Genomic DNA, 6475 nt, shown 5'->3' with positions numbered 1-6475 from the left:
ATCCAAACTAGAGAAGGCTTCCGGGCAGGGCTGCAAGGGCTTTTGCGCCCAGGGACATGGTAACAGAAAGCTGGAGCTGATTAGGGCTCATGCACAGTAGCCTAGCGTGTGGGTGCCTGATAAGGGAAGTAGCAGGGTGTGTACCTGAGTAGCTGCTCAAAAAGAGAAACTGGTTGACCTTTGCTCAGGACCTCAAAACTGGGTCAACACAGCATACATTTTCTTCAATAAAAAACTATATTATATGATACAGATCTAAACTATGAAAATATTCTTTATAATTCCTTCATAATTTCAATAAATATGTAAAGAACACACATTATGTGTTGAGTCCAAGATGGACATTGAGAAAATAAGGATGAACAAGAGGATTCCAGTTTAGTGGGAAACAAAAGAAATGATGAAAATTGAGTTATAAATCTAAGAGTCACATAACATAAGTTGCCATTGAAACATTAACATAGTTGTTACTTCTATAGTCCAGACCACTCAGGGAATGCATCATTAACTAAGGTTTTTAAGAAGCTAGATATACTTTAATAAGCAGCAATCTTAGAAAAAAGCCTGGTACAAGTACACTGTATAAATACATCAAAAAAGTCCCAGAAAGATAAAGAGACTTGGCTTATGTCACTCAGAATATAGGAAACAGCCTACAACACCTTCCACACCCAGTATTTACCTATCTTTCCCGTGTATGGTCAACATTAACTTTGTTTAACTGCAAATTCCACATACTTGACTGTCTGAACATGATATGTAAGCATTATAATAATCTGGCCAGAAGGACCTATAATAAAGAATAGACTGAGAATTCCATTTTTTTAATGAACACATTTTAAAATTGGGTTTCTTTTTTCTGCATCATTAAAGTCTTCCCTCCCACAATCATCATGTCTAAGTCAGAGTTTCCCAAAGAGCCAGAACAGCTATGGAAGCTCTCTTTTTTTGGAGGTTTGAGCTTTAATTTTATATTTGTTAATTTATCTTTCCTGTTGAAAATATGTCCCTCTTTTTTCCCCCTCATGCCCCCCCCCTTCACTGCACTGTTGTCTATGTCTACTGGTTATGTTTATAGGCATCTAAGTTCTTAGGTTTCTTTCTTCCCGCCCCTCTCTCCCCTCTGAGGAGCCCTTGTGAGCCATGGGGGTGCTCAGACTGTGTGCTCCAGAGGTTTTCGGCTGTCACGATGCCCCTGTGGAGGACAGAGACGCAGCCATGGACACAGGGCCACACGAGGTGGATGGAAGAGCTGTGGAACCACAGAGGACCGTGTCAGAGAAGATTCGGGAAGATCTGGTTCCCAATAACGTGAAAAACACGTTTGTTGGTGGTATCAAAGAGGACACTGAGAAACATCACCTAAGAGATTATTCTGAACAGTACAGGAAAATCAAGTTAATTGACATCATGACTGACCCAGGCACTGGCAAGAAGAGAGGCTTTGCCTTTGTAACTTTGTTGCCATGACTCTGCAGACAGGATTGTCATTTGGAAATACCATCCTGTGAATGGCCACAACTGGAAGTAAGGAGAGCCATGTCTAAGCAGGAGACGGCTAGTGCTTCCTCCAGCCAAAGAGGTCGAAGTGGTTCTGGAAACCTCGGAGGTGGTTGTGGAGGTGGTTTTGGTGGAAAAGACAGCTTCGGTTGTGGAGGGAACTTCAGCGGTCAAAGTGGCTTTGGTGGCAGCCGTGGTGGGGTGGAAATTGTGGCAGTGGGGATTGCTAGAATGGATCTGATAATAATGGAAGCAATTTTGGAGGTGGCAGAAGTGACAATGATTTTGGCAGTTACAACAATCAATCTACAAATTTTGGACCCAAGAAAGAAGGAAACTTTGGAGGAGAAGCTATGGCCCTTTTGGTAGGGGAGACCAAATCTTTGCCAAACCACAAAACCAAAGTGGTTATGGTGGTTCCAGCAGCAGCAGCATCTATGGCAGTGGCAGAAGGTTTTAATTACTGCCAGGAAGCAAAGCTTAGCAGGAGAGGAGGGCCGGAGGGGCGACAGGGAAGTTACATGGTACAAGAGCTTTGTGAGCTCAGCCACGCTCTGTGGGGGCAGGGCCTAGCTGCTACAAAGAAGACATAGTTTAGACAATAGTCATGTGTATGGTCAAAAAAGTCTGAGGACAGTATTTGTGACTAATGGTATCACAGGTTATTTTGGTTTCTGTTCTGGGGAAAGTGTAAAGCACTCCAACAAATTTATTTTTGCACTCATGCTGTTGATTGCCAAAAGTAATAGTCTGAGCATGACACTGAATAAATGTGTCTTTTTAAAATAATAACAATAAATGAAAGAATGGGATTCTTTTTTTATTGGGCAAGTGGATATCTGGGCCCTCACCTGGTCTGAGACCCTCAGACCTGAGCTGGGGTTGATCTTTGTATGAGAGCCTAAAGCAAAGGGCAAAATAAAGTTGGAGTTTTATGCAGAGACATACATGAGTTCTAAATATTTTCAATGTTAAACCCAAAGGAAAAGACAGGGAACCAATTCAAGGATTAGCGACTCCTGGAAGGAGTGAGCTGACTCTTGGATTCCAGCCCGGAAAGACAGCCTACACAAAGGTTGCGGAGGAAAGTTGCAATGGATGTTGGTGACTTAACTCTGTGGTAAGGAGGGAGCCCTTAAGGACACAGGGTGTTCATGACAGAGATTTACTTTATAAAATTGAGGCTTTCTTTCCATTTGTATTTTATGACATTAAAATAACTGTAGAGAAAATATATTGGGATTGATGATATTTATGTAATAAGCTATATTATACTTTTATACTTTTTATTCTAATATTTAAAAAATTAACTAGATATATTGATTTAGAACCCATATAAAAATACCAACTTGATTATTTAAAGAATTAGTGATCACCAGACCTAATAAAATTTATTAAATGTAACTCTAGAGCTCCCTCTAAAGGGTGGTTCATAATACAGTTTTGGGGGAGAAAAAAATAACCTATTTATAGTCTCATTAGATATGAGAAATCAACATATAGCCAAATAAACATATAAAGTGTTTCAAATGTATGCACCATTTATGTGAAACAATTGACTTTTTGGGTTATGATTTCTTTGTCTATCATTGAAGATACAGGGTGTAACATTGTAGTATGTGTACCCTAAATGCTTAATCTCCATCTCTGAACCAATCTCTGAAACTTCAATAATTCAGGCCTTAAAACAGATTGTCCAAGTCAAATTAACTTTGTCATTATTATCCTGTTCAGATTTCCCCTTATTGCTAAACTATGTCTTTTTACTCTTGGCATATTTAAATCATTATTGAAACAAGGTACAATTATTAAATTAGGTTGTACATCTCTGAAGACACAGAATAGATTTTGCTCTTGAACTGATCTCTCCCATGTCATCTTCACCACCATTTTCATGCCGTTGACTTATTAACAGTCGTTTTCAGAACGTCCTATGCTCTGGCCCAGCCAGTGTGGCTCAGTGGTTGAGCGTTGACCCATGCACCAAGAGGTCGTTGGTTCGATTCCCAGTCAGGGCACATGCCAGGTTGTGGGCCAAATCCCCAGTGGGGGGCATGCAGGAGGTGGCCAATCGATGTTCTCTCTCATCAATTTTTTTTTATCTCTTTCTACTTCTCCTTTCCTTTCTCTCTAAAATCAATAAAGAAAAAAAAAAAGAATGTCCTATACTCTGAAATTAAATAATTAAAGTTTTGTCATTGAATGTGGTTTTTTTTACATCTCCCATATTATCTTCACACAGGTAGTATACACATAGGTGGATTTTACTTCACTATCCTATCTGATAACCTATGTCTTCTATCTGTCAAACTTGGCCTATTATGTCTATTTGGATAACTGACATATTTGGACTTATTTTTACCATTTTTATTTTACATTCTTAATGTCACTTTTTCGATTTCCTTTATTCTTATATTTTACTTTTTGGCATGCTGATTGTTTTTCTCTTTTAATTTAATTCTCTTTTGATTTAATTATTTTAAAATTTAATTTAATATAAATTTGTTATTTATATGCTATTGTTATGCAGAATTTTATTTGTGCTTTTGGTTAAATCTACAAGCTAGACCATACTGTGATTTTCTTATATAAACAATACATATCTCAATACTATTATTATTTTATATAAATACATATGTAATGCTATTATATTATATAGGCAATACATATTTCAATACACTTACATATTTACTTGTTTCTTTGTTCATAATTACTTTTTGCATCTCTGGCCATTTTTCCTCTTCTTAAGTACATCTGATAGAAGTTTATTTCTTTACTGCCAATCTACTGAGGTAAACTCTTATTTGAATATTTATTTATTTTGGTTTTTGTTTTCTATTTCTTTGGCTTAATATTTTTATTGTTGTTGATTTTGTGGATTGTTTTCTTTTGTTTTATTTGTCCCTAGAATTTTTTTTTATGATCCCAGCAATGAATTAAAGATATGTCTATTTTCATTGATTTAGGATCTTTTTTTATTTCCAGAGGGCTCTTCAGATATCCAGACCACATGCTTCAAGGAAATGGATATTGCAGAGTGTCTTGGATTTGGATGACTGGTGCAATAAATGGGAGAAAGATATTTATAGACTGAAGTAGTACCTATGAAAGGTAAGTCTACATAAAATATTGAGAGCAATTCAAGGACTAACTGCTTCAAAAGCATGGGTATTTGGAAGAAAAGTCATCTGAATGTGTTTATAATATAAAAATGAGTTTGATTCAAGTTCACTGATATGGACTCATCAAGACACTGTCGCCCTGGCAGGTTTGGTTCAGCGGTTAGAGCGTCGGCCTGCAGTCCAGAGAGACCCGGGTTCGGTTCCCGCTAAGGGCACGTACCTCGGTTGCAGTTTGTCCCCGGCCCTGGTTGGGCCCTGTGGGAGGCAGCCACTCGATGTGTCCCTTTCACGTCCATGTTTTTCTCTCTCTCTCTCTCTTCCTCTTTCCTTCCCACTCTATCTGAACAAAAAAATGGACAAATATCCTTGGGTGAGGATAACAACAACAACAAAAAAAAGACACTGTCATTACCACTTGACTTGATTAACAATCAGGCTTATATATTACAATGTTTTTAAACAAACGAAATTCTATAATTTTGTTAACATAAACTTAAAAGTAATAGATCTTTTGATATTAATAGATTCAACTTTTAAAGATTCAACTTGGAAAATAGATACAATAGTCATGAGTTACTAAAGAAAAAACAGGACTCTAGTCTTCCTAAAATACATAGAGTATGTATGTGTTTGTGTGTGTGTTTAAAAAGCCTTTTCCATCTGGCTTAAAGTCCTTCTTCCATATCTGTTACATCTGGTCATCAACTTTGACCCAGGGATGGGATTTAAAAGACACCTCACCATCTGGCATTCTTTCTAGCTGTGCTCTGTGAGATGAGATTTCAGGGGAACTCACAGTGTAAGAACAACAGGGGAGTCTGAGGCTGCCAAGTTAGGGCTCAGCTCATTGCTCGAAATGCTACTTGTAACTCATCTGTATACTCTTTTGATTAGATAACTGTTATCTCCTCTGTAAATCAAGTGACTTAAAAGAAGGTGTATTGTTCTACTTGCTCTTTTCATTCCCTCAATATCTAATAAAACAACATGATGTTTAAGAAAGACACATTGAATGAATAAATCAATAAATTAATAACTTGATTCTCCTTTTCTATAAATATCCCTTCTATCCCTTCTCTCAGTTATGTTTCTTGTCACCTGAGTTTCAAATTAAAGGTCAAGTCCTGTCCAATAGCAAAGGTTTTGGCACCTAACACCAGAAAGATTCATGTCTGAAATGTGCTATCAGGTGTGGTAGTGCAAAAACAAATGTGATGTTGTCCTTTTGTAAATAAGTTAAGAGCCATGTTACTGTATTTGCAGTACATTTTATTTAATAATGCTTTTACAGAGTACACTAGATTTACATAACTATCATTTCTCCTGAGCATCTCCTGCCCAAAGTATAAAATTTATAATGAACCAGAGACATCAAAACAATTCGTTAGTTTCTAAAATCACTCACTTTAAACAAAAACATTACTTTTACTGTGAAAATAGAAACAACAACAAAATACAGTTGGGTTTTGAGAGGGCTTGGTAAAAACGTTTAATTCAGTGACATCAGAAAAACATTCTGTAAACTTGCTGCCACTTGTCTGAACACAAGTCCCATTGACCAAAGAAGCAGAAAAAGAGAGAAAGAAAAGAACAAACAAGATAATTTATCTGGGACTAAGAATACATCTATTTGATTTCAGATATTTATAATTGATGTAATTCATTTTACCTATTTGGAGCAACATGTAATTGTTTCAGTTAAATAACATGAAGCTTTTATAAAGGTGAAAGAAAAGTCTAATCTCTATCGCCTTCACGTGAGTTACTCTTGTCACATGGAAATATAAGGTTTCTGTACATCTGTTTCATAATCCTCCTTCCAAGAAAGACCAGCTAAAGAATTTTAATGTTAT

The 6475-nt window shown here is 36.8% G+C and overlaps 1 pseudogene; it reads left to right on the top strand.

Moving 5' to 3' along the window:
- Window positions 1-893: 893 nt before the first annotated feature.
- On the top strand, window positions 894-1960 carry LOC118620325 (annotated as a pseudogene).
- Window positions 1961-6475: the final 4515 nt, after the last annotated feature.

This window comes from Molossus molossus, unplaced genomic scaffold (assembly GCF_014108415.1).
Source record: "Molossus molossus isolate mMolMol1 unplaced genomic scaffold, mMolMol1.p scaffold_m16_p_7, whole genome shotgun sequence".
Lineage (NCBI taxonomy): Eukaryota > Metazoa > Chordata > Mammalia > Chiroptera > Molossidae > Molossus > Molossus molossus.
This window is presented reverse-complemented; position numbering and strand designations above follow the sequence as displayed.